We start from the raw sequence: 21,576 nt of genomic DNA, 5'->3' as shown, positions 1-21,576 counted from the left end.
TTTCCTTTTTTTTCCAGGGGACAGCGCGAACGCAGTCCCCCACTACCACAAATTATGCAGTCGAGTTTCCCGCATTTGGGGAAATCGCAGGGGTCAGCACACCCGCAGTGCAATGGATGAGCCTCACCCTGGGAAAACCACCTTCGTGATCATGGTATCTCCCCTGCCAGGTAAGTAAGCCCCCGTATTAGTTTCAGAGTAGCAGCCGTGTTAGTCTGTATTCGCAAAAAGAAAAGGAGGACTTGTGGCACCTTAGAGACTAACCAATTTATTTGAGCATAAGTTTTCGTGAGCTACAGCTCACTTCATCGGATGCAGTATTAGTGTCTTCCTCAAAGCGCCTGTGATGGGGTATACCAGACCCTCTGAGGCCCCCTGCTGGAGACCTCATAGCCCTGTCACACCCTGCCCCAAAAAAGAGCAGTGGAGAGGGTCCTCCAAGCTGCCTAGAGTGGCTATGTCCCAGCAGCAAAGTATAAGAAGTGCTGCAGGGCCAGGGGGAGTTTGTGTGTTTTTTGTTGTTGTTTTTGTTTTTTTCTTCTTCTTCCCTAGAGCTGTAGGAGCATGGGTGGTGTGTGACTGGCTGATGGAGCTACAGAACCCTGGACAGGGCAGTGCTGCCAGAAGCTGGGGAGAATGAGAAGGAGCCCTGAGCTGGTTGACTCCATTAGGACAAGACCCTAAGGTAGGGTGAAGACATGCAGAGCCACAGGGAAGTGGCCCAGAGAATTAAAGGAGCTGTGTGACATAGTTAAAGGGACACAGCAGATGGCTCTGATCTACAGAATCCCTGGGCTGGGGATACGGCTCTCATTAGATATCAGTGAGCTAATCATCCCAGCCAGGGCTTTGTCAAGCCTGACCTTAAAAACTTCTAAGGAAGAAGATTCCACCACCTCCCTAGGTAACGCATTAAGTTTTTCCTAATATCCAACCTAAACCTCCCCCACTGCAACTTGAGACCATTACTCCTTGTTCTGTCATCTGCTACCACGGAGAGCAGTCTAGATCCATCCTCTTTGGAACCCCCGTTCAGGTAGTTGAAAGCAGCTATCAAATCCCCCCTCATTCTTCTCTTCTGTAGACTAAACAATCCCAGTTCCCTCAGCCTCTCCTCATAAGTCATGTGTTCCAGTCCCCTAATCATTTTTGTTGCCCTCCCCTGGACATTTTCCAATTTTTCCACATCCTCCTTGTAGTGTGGGGCCCAAAACTGGACACAGTACTCCAGATGAGGCCTCACCAATGTCAAATAGAGGGGAATGATCACATCCCTGGATCTGCTGGCAATGCCCCTACTTATACAGCCCAAAATGCCATTGGCCTTCTTGGCAACAAGGGCACACTGTTGACTCCTATCCAGCTTCTCGTCCACTGTAACCCCTAGGTCCTTTTCTGCAGAACTGCTGCCTGGCCATTTGGTCCCTAGTCTGTAGCGGTGCATGGGATTCTTCCATCCCAAGTGCAGGACTCTGCACTTGTCCTTGTTGAACCTCATCAGATTTCTTTTGGCCCAATCCTAATTTGTCTAGGGCCCTCTGTATTCTATCCCTACCCTCCAGCGTATCTACCTCTCTTCCCAGTTTAGTGTCATCTGCAAACTTGCTGAGGGTGCAATCCACGCCATCCTCCAGATCATTAATGAAGATATTGAACAAAACTGGCCCGAGGACCGACCCTTGGGGCACTCCTCTTGATACTGGCTGCCAGTGGACATGGAGCCATTGAACACTACCCGTTGAGCCTGACAATCTAGCCAGCTTTCTATCCACCTTTCTTTCCCTGTCCTCTAAAGGTTACCAGCAGTAGCAACTTGCAGCCCATCTAAGCCTGTTGCTCCAGAGCCCTGCGCCAGGAGCCTAGCCTGGTGGCGACAACACCATCCCACTCCCACCTGGCTCAGCAGGCCACACAGGGAAGGCTGAATTCCTGAACTGTCCTGTCTCCCTCCACTTCATCTCCAGGCTTCAGAGTTCAGAAAAAGGGAAGGGGAGGGTACAGCAGGCCCAGAGCGTTTCCTTACAGCTCAGAAGGGGTGTGTAAGTTTCAGTACAGCCAGAAGCTGGCTGTGTATGTTTGAAGGCACCTGATAGTAAGGCAGCTGCATAGGGCCCTTCACGTGTCACCTGACACCAGGCTCCACAAAACTCAGGCTGACCCTAGTTACCTCCTTGCCCATCCTGTCCCTGTGTTTCTAGAGCGGGTAAACCAAGTCCTCTGTTATTACAACCCCTGTGGGAGGGAGAGAGGCAAAATTAATTTCTTTGCTAACTGCCATTTCCTTTCCTTCCTCAGACTGTGTGCAACTCCTAAGCTGCTTGCACTGTGTACACCATTTCATCTCTGCAAAAGGCTGATGAATGTGGCACTGCTGTAGGTGTATCTTTCTAGCCTCAAAGGGAACAGCCAGTCCCAGCTGGTCACTCTCTGATGATGCTCATGGGGCAGATGACCAATTCTCCACGGGAAAGAGAACAGCATGGCTGTTTCTGAAACCAGCTCTAGAAATTGGAGGTGGGGAGGAACTGAAAAACGAAGACGCTTAACCAGGTCAGACATTTTCCCTGCTTCACGAGGGTTTCTATTAAAAGTCACTCCATCATCTGCCTATTCCAGAGGATCTGATCTCAGTCTAGATGCGTGGGCAGGTGGCACCTGTGATAACTTCTAAACCAGGTGACATCATACACAGGCCTGGGAGCCAGACATTCTGTTGGCAGCTCCCACAGTCTGAGGGACCTTGAGCAAGTGACTTTCCCTCACTCCCCATTTGTACATGAGGGATAAGAACAATGGCCTGCTTCACAGCATCCTGGGAGGCTTCATTGGTTAAAGGTCAGTGGGATTTGCAAGAGGAAGGCAGAGCAAGACAAGGACTCCAGCTCTTTCTGCAGCCCACATCTACTGTGCAAACCACAGCCTGACACTGCACTGATCCATGGTGGGAGGTCACAGCAAACATTGCAACATCAGGGCATTGCAAGGCAAGCGCCGAGGCTCACGGTGATGTTGACAACCCAGGTACCCACACAGAATACATCTACGCAGCCCAAGTATGTCTATGCAGCCCAAGACAGTAAGCCTCCCAGCCTGGCTCGACACATGTAGGCTAGCGGGACTCGTGCTAGTGCTCTAAAAATAGATGTATAGACCGTGCTTTGAAGTTGCAGCATGGGCTCTGAAGTCCACCTCCCCCTTTTTTCCCCCCATCTTCAGAGCCCAAGCTCCAGCCTGCAAAATCTAGGTCTTTAGCACTTAGTATGAAAGTGAGTCGGTCAAGATGGGAGGGGAGACTCAGAGCCACAGGCTGAATAGACATACCCCAACTAGTTAATTGCGGCTGAGAACGACTGATCAGTACAGAGCCAGCCCAGCTCAGCCAGCAGTGTGCTGTGTGCCTGCAGGGCATGAAGCTGCTAGTGGCTGGCTTCCATCCACAAAAGGAAGGATCAGCGTGGGTGACCCACTCTGCCCTGGGGAAGACTTCCCTCTTGAGCTGCCCCACACAGACTTGCTGCAGCCTCATACATGCTCTCCTTCCACTCACCCAACACATGCACCGCCCTGGCGTCCAAGGCTCATGACCACTCCCCAAGCCTGCTCCCCTCCATTAGGGAAACAGGACCAGGCACATCCCCTTCCCTCAGAAGCACTGCACACCTCCTTTGGGACACTTCTCCACAGGACATACAGAGTGGGCCCAATTTGTCACCAACGAAGGGAAGTGGCCTTTTCCAGCATCAGCCCTGGCCCTCATGTCCACACACAGATGGGGAGGCTGACAATTTCAGCTGAAAGAGGTGGGCTGAGAAGGGAGAGGATCATACTAGGAGATGCCACCCCACGTTCTCTTCAGAGACTCTGGGTATGTGCAGGGAAATCAGTCAAGCTACAAGGGTTCAGCGCAAACACGAGACAAGATACCAGTCTCCTAAAGCAAGGGCCCAGCTATGCAGCAAACCCGAGTGCCACAGGGCCTTATTTAACAGCAGTGCTCTGGCTTTTTAATAAGAAGGGTTGGTTTTGCTTGTATAGACTGGCACAAACAGTGTTCTAATCACATTGCAGCCCTGAGACACGAGAGAGAGGAAGAGAAAAGTGAGCCACTACTTTATGCCAAAGGATCACAGGAGCTGGAGAATTTGGGAAACTGGAACTTAGGTTAGGTTCATTTAGGAAATTAAATTAGGCTTGAATAAAGACTGGGACTGGATGTGTCATCACACAAAGTAAAATTATTTCCCCATGTTTATTTTTCCACCTACTGTTCCTCACAAGTTCTTGTCAACTGCTGGAAATGGCCTACCTTCATTATCACTACAAAAGGTTTTTTTTCCCCCTTTCTCCCCCCAGTAGCTCACCTTACCTGATCACTCTGGTTACAGTGTGTAGGGTAACACCCACTGTTTTATGGTCTCTGTGTATATAAATCTCCCCACTGTATTTTCCACTGCATGCGTCTGATGAAGTGAGCTGTAGCTCACAAAAGCTTATGCGCAAATAAATTGGTTAGTCTCTAAGGTGCTACAAGTCCTCCTTTTCTTTTTGCGGATACAGACTAACACGGCTGCTACTCTAAAACCTCTAAAGCCTGCTCAGTCATTACCGGGGCTAAATGGGGGAACAGGGTATTCTTCACATCCACAGTGCTTTTTTTTTTTTTTTCTTTTACACATCTTGGCTTCATTGATGCAAGTTCCAGAAGGTCAGGGACATCTACCAAATCTCAGGGAGGAGTTAAACAAGAAAGCTGGAGCAACACCCCGCCCTCAGGGCTACCTGCGGTGATTTCCTTGCACAGGAGAGAACAGGCGGGAGTTAGCAGGGTCGTTGCCTCCCTTCCAAGGCCGGCTCTGGGCAGTTCCGGGCTTTCTCCCCGTGCATCTTCCAGGCAGCAACGGGGGCCCAGGGAACCGCACTCCTAAGGCTTCGGGAGCCGCTTGAACGCCGTTCTTCCCGCGTCCCTTCAAAGGCAGCTCGCCCACCCCCTGGCGGAACTGGCCGACCCGCCGCCCCTGCTGCGGAGCTCGGAGCCAGGGCAGCACCAGGCCGGGGATGAGGAGCTGGGGGCTCCAGGCTCCCTCGCGGTCCCGCGCTCCTCTCAAGCCAGCGGCCGCACAGCCGCCTCCGCCCCGCGCCCGCCCCGGGAGCCGCGCAGGGCTCTGCAATCGACAGCCCCGCTCCGGCGCACAGGACTGAGGGGAGCCGCGACCCGCCCCCTCGAGGGACCCCTCGGCACGTACCTGTGCTGCGCCTTGCAAACTGCCCACTGCGGACGTGCTCGGGGGCCGTTTAGCTCCGCAGGGGTCCCCCCACACACACAGGGTTTCTGGGACAGGAAATACAGAATTCGCAGAAGGCGTCGCTTTGAACAATGAAGATGGAGCAAAAAGGAAGTGGTTGTGTCCCGTCCCCCCACCCGGTTAATTTACTTCATTCTCCCTCTCGGATCCTTCTTCAATCGACTCCCCTCTGCGTCACTTTCCAGTGTAACCCCCCGATTCCTGCAGTAAACGCCTACCTGTCTCTTTAGGATCTCCCCGGACTCCCGGCAGTTCCCGATTTCCCCCTGCTCTGAATCCCCGCGGAGTTGAAGCCCAAACCGGCAGGGAGATTTGGCCACGGGATTGGAGCGGGCGAGGGCGAATTCTGTTTTCCTCCAATGAGTGATCCCAGGCTGGAGGGAAGGGAGAGAGCCAGCAGAGCTCCTTACACCGACACTGACCTGGCTCGGTGAGGGGGCTAGCTCAAGCAAACAAGATCGACTTTAAGAAGGCTGGTCTACACTACAGCGTTAGGTCAACATATGCCGCCTTAGGTCGAATTTATAACGTGCATGTCTGTAACAAAAAAAGTGGGGGGATAGCTTCCTCTGATGGACAGCCAGTTAGCTGTAAAATCCCTCCTGGTAGCTGTTCTTTACTTGCTTTACCTGTAAAGGGTTAAAAAGTCCCCCAGGTAAAGAAAAAAGTGGGCACCTGACCAAAAGAGCCAATGGGAAGGTAGAACTTTTAAAATGGAGAAAGAAACTTTCCTTTGTCTGTTCTCTCTGGGCTGGAGGGTCAGAGCAGTCATGCCATAAGCAGCTAAGCAAGGTGTGATTATAAATCCTCAGATCATGCCTAGAGCTACTTAGCTGAACTCCAACCTGTGGACTCCTCTGTGCTAATCCCAGATGCTTTTGTTTGCTTGTAACCTTTAAGATGAACCCCCAAGAAAGCAATTTGGGGTGCTTGATTTTTGGAATTAGTCTTTTAAAATCTAGATGTATTTTCTTTCTTTTTGTTTTTAACAAAATTTACCTTTTTTAATAACAGGATTGTATATTTGGTGTCCTAAGAGGTTTGTGCATGTTGTTTGATTAACTGGTAGCCACAGCTAATTTCCTTTGTTTCCTTTTTCAGCTGTTCCCCAGAAGGGGGGGATATAAGGGCTTGAGGGCACCCCACAGGGAAGTATTCCTAAGTGCTCCTTCCTGGATTCAAAGGGGGTTTTGTTGTATTTGGGTGGTGGCAGCATTTACCAAGCCAAGGTCAGAGAAAAGCTGTAACCTTGAGAGTTGGGGTTCAACCATGATGGTGTCTACACTACTGGGGCCTTTCTACCGACCCAAAGGGCTTGTAAAATCAACACTTGTACTCCCCCTCAGCAGAGGAGTAGCGCTAGAGTCGACCTTCCTGGGTCGAATTAGGGATAGTGTAGACACAACGCTGTGTAATTTGAAGGGATTGATGTCTCAGAGTGCTCCAATGTGACCGCTCTGGACAGCACTTTCAACTCCACTGCACTTCATCCAGGTACACAGGAAAAGTCCCGGGAACTTTTGAATTTCCTGTTTGATCAGTGTGGAGAGCTCACCAGCGCAGCTGATATGCCTGCCCAGGGCTGCAAACACAGTCCAGCAGGGAGCATATTGGAGACGCTGGATCTGATTGCTGTGTGGGGAGAAGAGTCTGTGCAGGCAGAGCTCTGAACCAGCAGAAGAAACGCTGACACCTATGCCAAAATTGCATGGGGGACAAAGGCTATACCAGGGACACACAGCAGTGCTGCTTGAAAATGAAGGAGCTCAGGCAAGCGTACCAGAAGACAAGGGAGGCGAACAGTAGCTCTGGTTGTGAGCCACAGACATGCTGCTTCTATGAGCATGTGATTCTTCATGGGGACCCCACCAGTACCCCAACACTTTCTGTGGATACCTCCCAGGGGCCTCAGGCGGCCACAGGCAACAACGAGGAGGACGTTGATGATGATGAGGAGGAGAATGCACAGCAGGCAAGCGGAAGATCCATTCTCCCTGACAGCCAGGACCTTTTCCTAACTCTGGAGACAATCCCCTCCCAGGACCTACTGTTGCAGGACCTTGAAGGCGGTCTCTGGTGAGTGCACACTTGTAATCACACTACAGGGGTTAAATACAATTGTGTTTAATATTTAATCCGAGGTAAACAATTGGGATACAGTGGCTGCCAGTCCAGCCAGGCAAAGGGTGCTCCCTGGAAAAGCCTGTTTATGTGCCAAGAGTTTCCCCACCAAAAAATGTCCCCGAGTGTGCCCTGACACCCACCACCTACCCTTTCTTGTGTGCTTACCATGCCTGCCTGCAAACTGAAATCTGCTACCCAGTGCTCTGCCGTGTGTTGTACCTTACTGGTAGGTGCTTCTTTTAAAAGACAAAATGTGGCCGTGTACCTCAGGGAATGTATTTACTGCTGTGAAGTGTTTCATTCATTGCAAGAGTTAACCTTCTGTTTTCAACAATGTATGTTCTGTAAGGCTACCCTTGTGGTTTTTGTTTCCTTGCAGCTGCAACCTTGTCTGTGGGTGCTTCCTCCACACCAGCACAAAGGCTGTCCCAGATCAGAAGGCGAAAAAAGAGGACAAGGGAAGACATGTTCTGTGATTTGATGTGTTCCTCTGAGTCTGACAGGGCCCAGCTGAATGCATGGAGGCTTACACTGTCAGAGAGCATGCACGCCGACCAAGAGGGCAGGAAAGCATGCAGGGAACAAGAGCGCAACACGCCAGAGGAGATGTTGTGTCTTATAGGAGAGCAAACAGCCTTGCTGAGGCATCTGGTTGAGGTGCAGGAAAGGCAACTAGACCTTAGAGTCCTGCTGTACCCAGTGATGAATCAGCTGCCCTCCTCACCAAGTTCCATGTGTCCTCTCCCAGATGTCCTAGAATGTGGGGGGGAAAGAGCTCCATTATCCCTTGAATTCAACTCCAGGGGATGGTTCATGAGCAGAAGGCTCTCATTCCCACAGCTTTGATTGCTAGATAGTGCAATTGTAATAAACTACATGTCCTTGCCCCTCCCCGCCATGTTATCAGGTCCGTGCTCCTCCCCGCCATGTTATCAGGCCCTTAGACCCAGGTTATCTTTGCTATTCATTGCTGTCTCTGTTCAGTGTTTGTTAGCATAATGAAAATGCATGGATTGAGGACAGGAGGCTCTTTATTCACTGTGCACACTGTGGTTGGTGGGAGTTTAATTTACAGGGCAGTACATGCGAAAAAAGAGGCAGCTTGGTAAGGAACAACACACAGAACAGCAGTGCTGGGTCATTCATGAAACTGGTTTTCAAAGCCTCTCGGAGATGCAGTGCGCCTCAATGTGCGTTTCTTATTACCCTGGTGTCTGGCAGCTCATAATTGGCAGCCAGGTGATCTGCCTCAACCTCCCACCCCACCAGAACTTTTCCCCCTTACTTTCACAGATATTATGGAGCACACAGCAAGCAGCAACAACAATGAGAATATTGCTTTCATTGAGGCTAACCTAGTGAGTAAACTGCACCAGCACCATGGGAGCAAGGGGTAGGCTGGGTCCCCAAGGATAACTATTGGCATTTCAATATCACCAACGGTAATTTTCTGGTTTGGGAAGAAAGTTCCTTCTTGCAGCTTTATGAAGAAACTGGAGTTCCTGCAGATGCACGCACCATGTACCTTTCCGGACCATCCCATTTTGATGTCAGTGAAATGGCCCTTGTGATCCACTAGCGCTTGCAACATGATTGAGAAGTACCCCTTGTGGTTTATGTACTCTTTGGCAAGGTGGTCTGGTGACAAGATAGGCATGTGCAGTCCGTCTATTGCCTCACCACAGTTAGGGAACCCCATCGAGGCAAAGCCATCCACTGTGTCCTGCATGTTTCCCTGAGTCACTACCCTTCTTAGCAGAAGTGAATTGATTGCCCTGGCTACTTGGATCACAGCAGCCCCCACGGTAGATTTACTCACTCTAAATTGATTCCTGATTGACCGGTAGCAATCTGGCATTGCAAGCTTCCACAGGGCTAATGCCACTCTCTTCTCAACTGTCAGAGCAGATCTCATTTTGGTATTTCTGTGCTTCAGGGCTGGGGAAAGCAATTCGCAAAGTTCCATGAAAGTGGCCTTACGCATTCGAAAGTTCTGCAGCCACTCCTCCTTATCCCATACCTGCATAACTATGTGATCCCACCAGTCCCACCAGTGTTTCCTGGGCCCAGAAGCAGCATTCCACTGTGTCACAAGCCCAGCTGCCCCCGCCAGCATGTGCAAATTGCTACATTTTATGGCTTCCAGCATGTCTATTTACATCGCATCACAGTCTTCCGCACGGCGGCTCCTGGCTAGGCTCTGCAAATACCACAGGATGATGTGCGAGGTGTTTGCGATGCTCACAACAACAGTGTACAGCTGAGTGGGGTCCAGGCTTGCCGTGCTATGGCATCTGCACGGGTAACCCAGGCTTAGGTACGAAAATGATTGTTTGCCTTTGCTTTCAGTGAGGGAGGGAGGAGGCAAGTGCATCATGGGAGGCTGACAACATGTACCCGAAACAACCCACAAAAATGTTTTTGTCCCATCAGGCACTGGGAGACTAACCCAGAATTCCAGTCGGGAAAAGGAACTGATAGCTGCCCACAGTGCATTACTCCAGGAGTCGATCCGATACATCGTAGTGAGAATGTGCCCCGCTGACAGAATGTGCATAGTGGGGACATGCAGCATCAACTTTGTAAAATTGGAGCTAAATGTCAACTTAAATAAATTTGACCTAATTTTGTAGTGTAGACATACCCAAAGAAAGGCCGGTTTGTTGGCGTTCAGCGGGGACTAGGGAACTGCCTGGCTCTGCAGCACTCAGGCTACAGGGCACTTATTCCCCGCGGACACTTCTCCATCCATCACCTTGGAGTCAGAGCCAGAGCTTTATATTGGCCCTGCTGAGCAGCGGCCCTCTGAGTGGACCGGCACAGGGCAGGCCCATTTTGCTCTGCCCCTGGATGGGGAGAGGAAGGGAAGGGAGCGCTCTCGAGACTTGCAGGCCAGCTAGTTATGGACAGAAAAGGGGTTATGTAAAAATAGAGCCGTCTTACTCCACAGATCGGCTTTTAGTCTGTATCAGCCTCTCACTGGCTAGCTCCAAGGCCAGTTTGTTCCTGTTTTATTCCTGGGGGAAGGAGATGAAGTCTGCTCTGGCTCCTGTGCAACAGACTCCTTGCCTAAAGTCCACTGTCGGAATCGGTCCCCTAAGGTACCCACTGGGAATGAATCTTTGCCCCAGCTATACCTTTCAGCCCCCAGCACCGGCGATTAGAAAGGCCATCTTTCGTTGCCTGCAGAGTGAGCTCATTTGGCCTGGAAACTCTTGAGAAATAGCCACAAGCCCCATGAAACCATCGTGACCGTCATTTTTCAGACTAGAACTACACTTTAATTCTGCAATGGCCTCTATAACCGCACACACCCCCCTCCACACACACACATATACACACACACCTTTCCCAGACACCAACCCCTCAGTTGCCGTGGGCTGCTGAGATCACACAAGGAGATTTTTAAAAAGTCTACTTAGGTATCAGACACCCAAGTGCTACTAAAAATCTCTCTTTGCTATGCAGCAATTGCTAACATTGCTATCCTTCCTACATTAACAACTATATTGATATTGTATTGAACTGGCTAGTATGTCTGTGTGCCACTGCTATCCCTCAGGCCTGCAAACCACAATGATAGCTCTGCAAGAGGAGGAAGAGGGGAGCTTCATATCAATTTGCCATTCCTCACCCTCCCCCCACAAAGTGAACAGTCTCTGCAGACTTCCATAGGCTAATGCAGAGAGTACAGAGGCTGCCATCCGAAAATCCATTCAAAAAGGCAATACAGTTTCCTCATATGGTGGATTCTGTCCGGGGCTTCCCACATCCTGGACCATCCTGACATGGTGCATTACAGGGATAACTGCAGGAGATACCCTAGATAAGATTTGCTGAATAACCTGGGATAAGAAGGAGATTCTTCTTCTGTGCTGAACTCCCAAACAAGTATTTAACAGAGAGACAGTTCAGCTGCAGGTGGGTTTGTTCCTAATGAGGAGAGTGACTCAGCGATTCAGGGCTCTGGTGTCTTTCTTGTGGTACGTCCCTGGAAACCAGCATTTACCATAGTAAAAACCAAATGGGCTGCCAAAAGCATCAAGCTCATTCCAGGCATGTTAGTCTCTGCTGGCTTTACCTGCTAAGTGTGTCAGTGTCCCAGAAGCTGCCAGGGCACTCGCAGACTTCTTGCTGTGTGTCCCAGGAAGGGAGAAATTAGACTTTACCAATGGGCAACAGAGAGATATCTAGTTTTTTTTTTTTACCTTCTTTCCACCCCCACCCCCTTTATTCTACTTCTGGGTATATAACAATATATATACATTGGCCTTTTCGCCAGGCAGGACTCTCTAAGCATAAACAAAGATGATGGATGTGACCGCTTCCCCACGGCAGTGCCCTGTCAGTGCCAGCTGGGACGCCAGCAGTGCCCGCTTCCCCATGGCAGTGCCCTGTCCATGCCAGCTGGGACTCCAGCAGTGCCCGCTTCCCCATGGCAGTGCCCTGTCAGTGCCAGCTGGGACACCAGCAGTGCCCGCTTCTCCACGGCTTTGCCCTGTCCATGCCAGCTGGGACTCCAGCAGTGCCTGCTTCCCCACGGGAGTGCCCTGTCAGTGCCAGCTGGGACTCCAGCAGTGCCCGCTTCCCCATGGCAGTGCCCTGTCAGTGCCAGCTGGGACACCAGCAGTGCCCGCTTCCCCACGGCAGTGCCCTGTCAGTGCCAGCTGGGACACCAGCAGTGCCTGCTTCCCCACGGGAGTGCCACAACATTATCAGTGCCAGCTAGGATTTCAGCAACTCAAGCTTCCCCATGGTAGTACCATTGCCTTGGTCAATGCCTGCTGGGGCTCCAACAGTGTGAGCTTCCTCACAGCAGTGCCCTGTCAACATTCTTATGTTTTAAAAATGACAGAGCTATTACTGTTTCTAGCTACTCTGAGTACACTGCAAAGCCATGGGATGGGTTTGTTGAATCAGGGGTTAGCTGGTAATGGAGCATGGTCTGTTAAGTAGCAGATACAGGGGCTCAGCATCTGCTCTCCATAGACACTAAAGAAAATACACTGAGGAGGAGCAAAGTGAGCATACGGATTTGCCAGGCTCCATTACTGCCTGCCTACTGCCCATCTGCTGATGGGCTCACCTGTTGAATGTGAAATGGATTCTCTCAGCGCTCGTGGATGGTGTCCTGCTTTGGACCAACTCTGTGAAATGAATTGCCCTGCCCCTGGGCATAAATACACCAGTACAAAGTACATGCCAAGCAGGTGCAAAATACTACTGGTAGCCTCTTGCCTTCACTTTGCCCTGGTGTGTAGATGACCGCCCAAGGCACAGGCCAATGACAAGTTGACCCTAGGGCCTTGAATGCTTGTGGTCCCTCTGCCCCATTTGTTCCAGCTGGGTATGGTATACGTCACTTCCTGTCCTAAACTGTTGGTGTGAACTGGTAAACAAGTTCTGTGAACTCCTCCAGAGGTGGCTGCATTTCAATTACAGGTAAAGTGACACCTGTGCATTTCTGCCTGGATTTTCAAATAAGACAGCAAACATTTGTAATACCTAGCTCTTTTCATCCATAGATCTCAAAGCACTTTACAAAGGAAGTCAGTATCATTATCCCCATTTTACAGATAGGGAAACTGAGGCACAGAAAGGGGGGGGCAACTTGCTCCAGATCATCCAGCAGGCCAGTGGCAAGGCCAGGAACAGAACTCAGATCTCCTGAGACCCCGTTCAGTGCACAAGCTACCAGGTCACACTCCCTTCCTTATGAATATGTAAGGCCCAATTCAGCCAAGTGCTGAGCACCCAGGACACTCCCTGACTTTCATGGGCATTGAGGAGGCTCAACATAGCAGAATTGGGTCCATCCTAGTTGACAGGTACTACTGTATGTAACTGGTAAACATGGATATTGGGCGTTTTCAAGCCTACCTAATTTTCAGGTACTTCTAAAAATCAAAGGGCCAATGCCCTATAAAATAAACATGCAATGTATTTAATACTTGCAGATTATATCAGACTTTTGTCTTAGCTCTCAAAGCATTTGACAAAGATTTCATTACTGCCGTTTAACAGACAGGGAAGCAGAGGCATGGAGAAGTGAAACAAATTGCCCAAGGTCTCAGAGAAAGTCAGTAGCAAAGCCAGGAATAGAATTCAGGGCTCCTGACTCCCTCATCTGTACTGACCTCTAGAAAATGCTTTCTTCTGTACAGTAAACCAAAGATAAGGAAGGAAATCTATCTCCTGATGGAGTTGTTTAATTTAATTGTAAAGATTTGGAAGCTTTGGTCTTCTGGCTTCTTTTCAAGCTATCATGAGGTCTTTACATAACATGAAATCCGGGAAATAGTTCTTTGGAGGAAACTCCCTTTGTGGTGAGAGATCTTATGCCATCCTTGCAAAAGGCTGAGTTTCCGGGCCCTACTTGTAATAATCAGAATCAAATGACATTCTGTCAGCCCTTGCAAAAAAATGCAGAATCATTCCAAATTCACACACACACTGCTAAGGCTCAGTACTACAGCAGGGCCAATCAGGGATTTTTCAGGGTTTAGCAATTGTCAAACAAACAAACAACATTTTTAAAAAAAATCAGTTTGGGGTGACCCAATAATGAAATTTTTAGTAAAATTAGTGAGGGCAAAAATCATTTCAGGTTAATTAAAGCCTTTCATTTGATTTGAGCATTTTTAAAATATTTATTTTTTCAAATAAAATTAAAGGAAATTTCAAAATGAAACATTTTAATTTCAAAAACATTTAAATAAAACATTTGAGGATTTTTTGTCTAAAAAGGATTTTTTTAACCTAAACAATGTGCCAAAGTTGATATAAGTTTGCAAAATATTTCAGTCCACCTGATTCAGCATTTTTCACTGATAATATTTTCATTTACAAAAATTCACCAGCACTTCTGTTTCTACCCCCTCTCCCCACCCAACTACAACCCAAGCAGTGTCTATGGAATTATTTATAGCAGTGGTTTTCAACCAGTTTTCATTTGTGGACCCCCTACAACATTTCAAATGGAGGTGCGGATCCCTTTGGAAATCTTAGACATAGTCTGTGGACCCCCAAGGGTCCCCAGATCACAGATTGAAAACCACTGATATATAGGTTTCCTCCCTTTGCCACACTACCATCTGGTGGATGAGTGTGACTCATAGGCTTTGGAAAGCCCACACACCCCATTTTTATACTTCAGCTTCTGTGTTTACTCCAGAAGCCTGAGTTGCTGTGAGGCAGAGCACCAGGGAGCTGTGATGAGGTGGGATGGTGGAGAGCAGGTCTGCCATTAGGAACCACCCATCTATGTGGAAGTCCTAAACAAAACTACATCTGTATCCCCGATGGGAAAGGCTCTTGGCCAGTCCTGTGAGAAGGGGCTCAGGAGAACTTAGACCTGAGTTACTAAGGGTATGTATACACTACGAAATTAGGTTGATATTATAGAAGTCGATTTTTAGAAATTGATTGCAGTCAATTGCATATGTCCACACTAAGCGCATTAAGTCGGCAGAGTGCATCCTCACTACCGTGGTTAGCATTGACTTTCGGAGTGCTCCACTGTGGGTAGCTGTCCCACAGTTCTCACAGTCTCCGCCACCCATTGGAATTCCGGGTTAAGCTCCCAATGCCTGATGGGACAGAAACATTGTCGAGGGTGGTTTTGGGTACATGTCGTCAGTTGCCCTTCCCTCCATGAAAGCAACAGCAAACAATTGTTTCGTGCCTTTTTTCCATGTGGATGCCATACTGCTTTCAGCAGACGGTGCAGTAGGACTGCTAACCGTCATCATCCACCGCTTCTGCTGCAACTCTGCTCTCCTCCTCTCATGAATCCACCTCACAGGTCCTCTTGTCATTCTCTATAAATATCTATTCTCGTGGCATCCGTCGTCAGCGACCACTTCCGCTGCAACTCTGCTCTCCTGCAGACGCCATACCACAGCAAGCATGGAGCCCGCTCAGGTCACCGTGGCAGTTATGAACATTGTAAATACCTTGCTCATTATCCTGCAGTATGTGCAGAACCAGAACCTGCAAAAGCAGGTGAGGAGGCAAGGGCAGTACGGTGATGAGGACATGGACGCAGACTTCTCTCAAAGTATGGGCCCCAGCAATTTGGACATCCTGGTGGCAATGGGGCAGGCTCATGCTGTGGAATGCCAATTCTGGGCTTGGGAAACAAGCACAGACTGGTGGGAACGCATAGTGTTGCAGTGTTGCAGATTCCCAGTGGCTGCAAAACTTTCACATGCGTAAGGGCACTTTCATAAAACTTTGTGACTTGCTTTCCCCTGCCATGAAGCACAAGAATACCAAGATGAGAGCAGCCCTCACAGTTCACAAGCTAGTGGCGATAGCCCTCTGGAAGCTTGCAAAGCCAGACAGCTACCAGTCAGTTGGGAATCAATTTGGAGTGGGCAAATCTACTGTGGGGGCTCCTGTGATCCAAGTAGCCAATGCAATCACTGAGCTGCTGCTATCAAGGGTAGTGACCCAGGGAAATGTGCAGGTCATAGTGGATGGCTTTGCTGCAATGGGATTCCTTAACTGTGGTGGGGAGATAGACAGAATGCATATCCCTGTCTTGGGACCGGACCACCTTGGCAGCCAGTACGTAAACCACAAGGGGTACTTTTCAATGGTGCTCCAAGCACTGGTGGATCACAAGGGATATTTCACTGACATCAAGGTGGGATGGCTGGGAAAGGTACATGATGCTTGCATCTTCAGGAACTCTGGTCTGTTTGAACAGCTGCAGGAAGGGACTTACTTCCCAGACCAGAAAATAACTGTTGGGGATGTTGAAATGCCTATAGTTACCCTTGGGGACCCGGCTTACCCCTTAATGCCATGGCTCATGAAGCCATACACAGGCACCCTGGACAGTAGTCAGGATCTGTTCAACTATAGGCTGAGCAAGTGCAGAATGGTGGTAGAATGTGCATTTGGACATTTAAAAGTGTGTTGGTGCAGTTTACTGACTCAGTTAAATCTCAGCAAAACCAGTATTCCCATTGTTATTGCTGCTTGCTCACAGTCTCTGTGCGAGTAAGGGGGAGACGTTGATGGCGGGGTGGGAGGTTGAGGCAAATCACCTGGCCACTGATTACGTGCAGCCAGACACCAGGGCAATTAGAAGAGCACAGCAGGGCGCGCTGCGCACCAGAGAAGTTTTGAAAACCAGTTTCATGACTGGCCAGGCTATGGTGTGACAGTTCTGTTTGTTTCTCCTTGATGAAAACCCGCCCCCTTGGTTCACTCTACTTCCCTGTAAGCCAACCGCTCTCCCCCCTTCAATCACTGCTTGCAGAGGCAATAAAGTAATTGTTGTTTCAAATTCATGCATTCTTTATTAATTCATCACACAAATAGGGGGATAACTGCCAAGGTAGCCCGGGAGGGGTGGGGGTGGAGGGAAGTACCCGATGGGGTGGTGGATGAGGGGAGAAGGGAAGGACAAGGCTACACTGCACTTCAAAACTTATTGAATGCCAGACTTCTGTTGCTTGGGCAGTCCTCTGGGGTGGAGTGGTTGGGACCCTGGAGGCCTCCCCCTCCCCACGTTCTCGGATGTCTGGGTGAGGAGGCTCTGGAACTTGGGGAGGAGGGCGGGTGGTTACATGGGCTGCAGTGGCGGTCTGTGCTCCTGCTGCCTTTCCTGCAGCTCCACGAGATGCCAGAGCATATCAGTTTGATCCCCAGTAGCCTCAGCATTGCATCCTCTCATCAAGCTGCCGCCACCTCTCCTCTTGCTCCCGCAACCTCTCATCTTGCTCATCCCTCCTTTCCTTGTGTTCATTTTCTGGTTTCCTGGACTCTGCCATTGTTTGCCTCCACACATTCTGCTGAGCTCTTTCAGTGCGGGAGGACTGCCTGAGCTCAGAGAACATTTAATCGCGAGTGCGTTTTTTTCACCTTCTTATATGTGCTAGCCTCTGGGACGGAGATGGTAGGGGGAGCATTGAAACATTTGCAGCTGAGGGAGGAAAAAAAGGGAGAGTAGTAGTTAAAAAGACACATTTTAGAGAACAATGGGTAGTCTCTTTTACTGTGAACCAAGCTGTTAACATTACATAGCACATGTGCTTTCGGTACAGGGTCGCATTTTGCCTCTTATATTGAGGGCCTGCTGGTTTTGTGTGAGAGATCACACATGCAGGGCAGGGCAACAGAATTCGGCTTGCAGGCAGCCATGGTAAGCCGCAGTCTTTCGGCTTCTTCAACCTTCATAACATGTGGGAATGGTTTCAAACAGCAGCACCCTCCTTTCCCATACCAAGCACCTGTTGGGTTGGCCATTTAAAAGGAGGGGCTGCGGTTTTTGGGTTAACGTGCAGCACAACTTTTGTTTAGCATTTTTGGAGTGCAGATATTTGTAATTTAAAGTAATAATGTGGAGTTAGCGGTGTGCACTTTGTGTTTTGTGTTGTGGTTGATGTTACGATTTAGATATTCACCTGCCTGTAAAAGCCAATACTTTAAGAATGTAGGTATATGTTTATCATTTAGCTAGTAATAGAGGTATACAAGAAAGAATCTGTGTAAGGGCCTTCTCTCACTGTGACAGGCTGAGGCCCTGTTCTTAGGCCAATGCCTTTGGCTAAGCAGCAGAGGCAGCCATGAGCTGGGAAGCGACCAGTCACATCCTCACATTCCAAACTAGTCAATATGGGGCTGTTAGCAAGGTGATCCGATCTATCACCTCCAGAGAAAGGGAAGAGCCTACAAGATGTAAAAGGAAATTTAGTTGGATAGTTTCCTCTCTGGTAAGAACTCACTTATCAATAGACACAGCTGGGAAACCCTTATGTCTTTATAGATGTAGTTGTGAAATCCTCACTTCTGTGTTGTTTTGTCATTATAGTTCCCACTTTGCTATTGTTTATTTGCATGGTCTCTGTCTGGTTCTGTGATTGTTTCTGTCTGCTGTATAATTAATTTTGCTGGGTGTAAACTAATTAAGGTGGTGGGATATAATTGGTTAGCTAATCATGTTACAATATGTTAGGATTGGTTAGATAAATTTCAGTAGAATGATTGGTTAAGGTATAGCTACCCCTTCCTGCTTCTCCATGTGGGCACCAATGATACTGCCAAGAATGACCTTGAGCGGATCACTGCGGACTACGTGGCTCTGGGAAGGATAAAGGAGTTTGAGGTGCAAGTGGTGTTTTTGTCCATCCTTCCCGTAGAAGGAAAAGGCCTGGGTAGAGACCGTCAAATCGTGGAAGTCAACGAAAGGCTACGCAGGTGGTGTCGGAGAGAAGGCTTTGGATTCTTTGACCATGGGATGGTGTTCCAAGAAGGAGTGCTAGGCAGAGATGGGCTCCACCTAACGAAGAGAGGGAAGAGCATCTTCACAAGCAGGCTGGCTAACCTAGTGAGGAGGGCTTTAAACTAGGTTCACTGGGGGAAGGAGACCAAAGCCCTGAGGTAAGTGGGGACATGGGATACCGGGAGGAAGCATGAACAGGAGAATACAAAAGGGGAGGGCTTCTGCCTCATACTAAGAAAGCAGGACAAACAGCAAGTTATCTCAAGTGCCTATACGCAAATGCAAGAAGCCTGGGAAACAAGCAGGGAGAAATGGAAGTCCTGGCACAGTCAAGGAATTATGATGCGATTGGAATAACAGAGACTTGGTGGGATAACTCACATGAGTGGAGTACTGTCATGGATGGATATAAACTGTTCAGGAAGGACAGGCAGGGCAGAAAAGGTGGGGGAGTTGCATTGTATGTAAGAGAGCAGTATGACTGCTCAGAGCTCCGGTATGAAACTGCAGAAAAACCTGAGTGTCTCTGGATTAAGTTTAGAAGCGTGAGCAATAAGGGTGATGTCGTGGTGGGAGTCTGCTATGGACCACCGGATCAGGGGGATGAGGTGGCGAGGCTTTCTTCCAGCAACTAACGGAAGTTACTAGATCGCAGTCCCTGGTTCTCATGGGAGACTTCAATCACCCTGATATCTGCTGGTAGAGCAATACAGCAGTGCACAGACAATCCAGGAAGTTTTTGGAAAGTATAGGGGACAATTTCCTGGTGCAAGTGCTAGAGGAACCAACTAGGGGCAGAGCTCTTCTTGACCTGCTGCTCACAAACTGGGAAGAATTAGTAGGGGAAGCAAAAGTGGATGGGAACCTGGGAGGCAGTGACCATGAGTTGGTTGAGTTCAGGATCCTGACACAAGGAAGAAAGGAGAGCAGCAGAATACGGACCCTGGACTTCAGAAAAGCAGACTTTGACAACCTCAGGGAACTGACGGGCAGGATCCCCTGGGAGGCTAATATGAGGTGGAAAGGAGTCCAGGACACCTGGCTGTATTTTAAAGAATCCTTATTGAGGTTACAGGGACAAACCATCCCGATGTGTAGAAAGAATAGTAAATATGGCAGGCGACCAGCTTGGCTTAACAGTGAAATCCTTGCTGATCTTAAACACAAAAAAGAAGCTTACAAGAAGTGGAAGATTGGACAAATGACCAGGGAAGAGTATAAAAATATTGCTCGGGCATGCAGGAGTGAAATCAGGAAGGCCAAATTACACCTGGAGTTGCAGCTAGCAAGAGATGTTAAGAGTAACAAGAAGGGTTTCTTCAGGTATGTTAGCAACAAGAAGAAAGCCAAGGAAAGTGTGGGCCCCTTACTGAATGAGGGATGCAACCTAGTGACAGGGGAAGTGGAAAAAGCTAAAGTACTCAATGCTTTTTTTGCCTCTGTCTTCACAAACAAGGTCAGCTTCCAGCAGCACAGCATGGGGAGGGGGAGACCAGCCCTCTGTGGAGAAAGAAGTGGTTCGGGACTATTTAGAAAAGCTGGACGAGCACAAGTCCATGGGGCCGGATGAGCTGCATCTGAGAGTGCTAAAGGAGTTGGGGGATGTGATTGCAGAGCCATTGGCCATTATCTTTGAAAACTCATGGCGATTGGGGGAGGTCCCGGACAACAGGAAAAAGGCAAATGTCGTGCCCATCTTTAAAAAAGGGAAGAAGGAAGATCCTGGGAACCATAGGCCAGTCAGCCTCACCTCAGTCCCTGGAAAAATCATGGAGCAGGTTCTCAAGGAATCAATTCTGAAGCACTTAGAGGAGAGGAAAGTGATCAGGAACAGTCAGCATGGATTCACCAAGGGCAAGTCATGCCTGACGAATCTAATTGCCTTCTATGATGAGATAACTGTCTCTGTGGATGAGGGGAAAGCAGTGGACATGTTGTTCCTTGACGTTAGCAAAGCTTTTGACATGGTCTTCCACAGTATTCTTGCCAGCAAGTTAAAGAAGTATGGGCTGGATGAATGGACTATAAGGTGGATAGAAAGCTGGCTAGATTGTCAGGTTCAACGGGTAGTGATTAATGGCTCCGTGTCTAGTTGGCAGTCGGTATCAAGTGGAGTGCCCCAAGGGTCAGTTCTGCAGCCGGTTTTGTTCAATATCTTCATTAATGATCTGGAGGATGGTGTGGATTGCACCCTCAGCAAGTTTGCAGATGACACTAAACTGGAAGGAGAGGTAGATAGGCTGGAGGGCAGGGATAGGATACAGAGGGACCTAGACAAATTAGAGGATTGGGCCAAAAGAAATCTGATGAGGTTTAACAAGGAAAAGTGCAGAGTCCTGCACTTAGGATGGTAGAATCCCATGCACTGCTACAGACTAGGGACCAAATGGCTCGGCAGAAGTTCTGCAGAAAAGGACCTAGGGGTTACAGTGAATGAGAAGCCAGATATGAATCAACAGTGTGCCGTTGTTGCCAAGAAGGCCAATGGCATTTTGGGATGTATATGTAGAGGCATTGCCAGCAGGTTGAGGGACGTGATCGTTCCCCTCTATTCAACATTGGTGAGGCCTCATCTGGAGTACTATGTCCAGTTTTGGGCCCCATACTACAAGAAGGATGTGGAAAAATTGGAAAACGTCCAGCGGAGGGCAACAAAAATGATTAGGGGACTGGAACACATGACTTATGAGGAGAGGCTGAGGGAACTGGGATTGTTTAGTCTGCGGAAGAGAAGAATGAGGGGGGATTTGATAGCTGCTTTCAACTACCTCCAAAGAGGATGGATCTAGAATGTTCTCAGTGGTAGCAGATGAGAGAATGAGGAGTAACGGTCTCAAGTTGCAGTGGGGGAGGTTTAGGTTGGATATTAGGAAAAACTTTTTCACTAGGAAGGTGGTGAAACACTGGAATGTG

At 49.0% G+C, this 21,576-nt stretch overlaps 1 protein-coding gene and 1 long non-coding RNA gene across 4 annotated transcripts in view; one reads left to right on the top strand and one right to left on the bottom strand.

The window, feature by feature from the left end:
* LOC311527521 overlaps positions 1 to 4,471 on the top strand; it is a 49,506-nt gene extending 45,035 nt beyond the window's left edge. The window contains exons 2-4 of the long non-coding RNA XR_014713355.1: positions 18 to 170; positions 553 to 685; positions 2,296 to 4,471. This is a non-coding gene — a long non-coding RNA (uncharacterized lncRNA). The remainder of the gene's footprint in view (positions 1 to 17; positions 171 to 552; positions 686 to 2,295) is intronic.
* Positions 1 to 6,208, bottom strand: part of LOC311527520 (uncharacterized protein) — a 33,470-nt gene extending 27,262 nt beyond the window's left edge. The window contains exon 1 of one of the 3 annotated variants that reach the window (XM_084641594.1): positions 5,522 to 6,208. The gene's annotated coding sequence lies outside the window, so the exon portion shown is untranslated. Of the gene's footprint in view, positions 1 to 5,243; positions 5,361 to 5,521 lie in introns of those variants that run through there. The other 2 variants (XM_084641593.1, XM_084641595.1) reach the window with 2 other exon arrangements.
* Between the last annotated feature and the right edge of the window lie 15,368 nt (positions 6,209 to 21,576).

This window comes from Lepidochelys olivacea (genome assembly GCF_965140295.1).
Source record: "Lepidochelys olivacea isolate rLepOli2 genome assembly, chromosome: 10".
Classification (NCBI taxonomy): domain Eukaryota; kingdom Metazoa; phylum Chordata; order Testudines; family Cheloniidae; genus Lepidochelys; species Lepidochelys olivacea.
The sequence above is the reverse complement of the archived record's forward strand: the minus strand, read 5'-3'. Positions and strand labels throughout refer to the sequence as shown.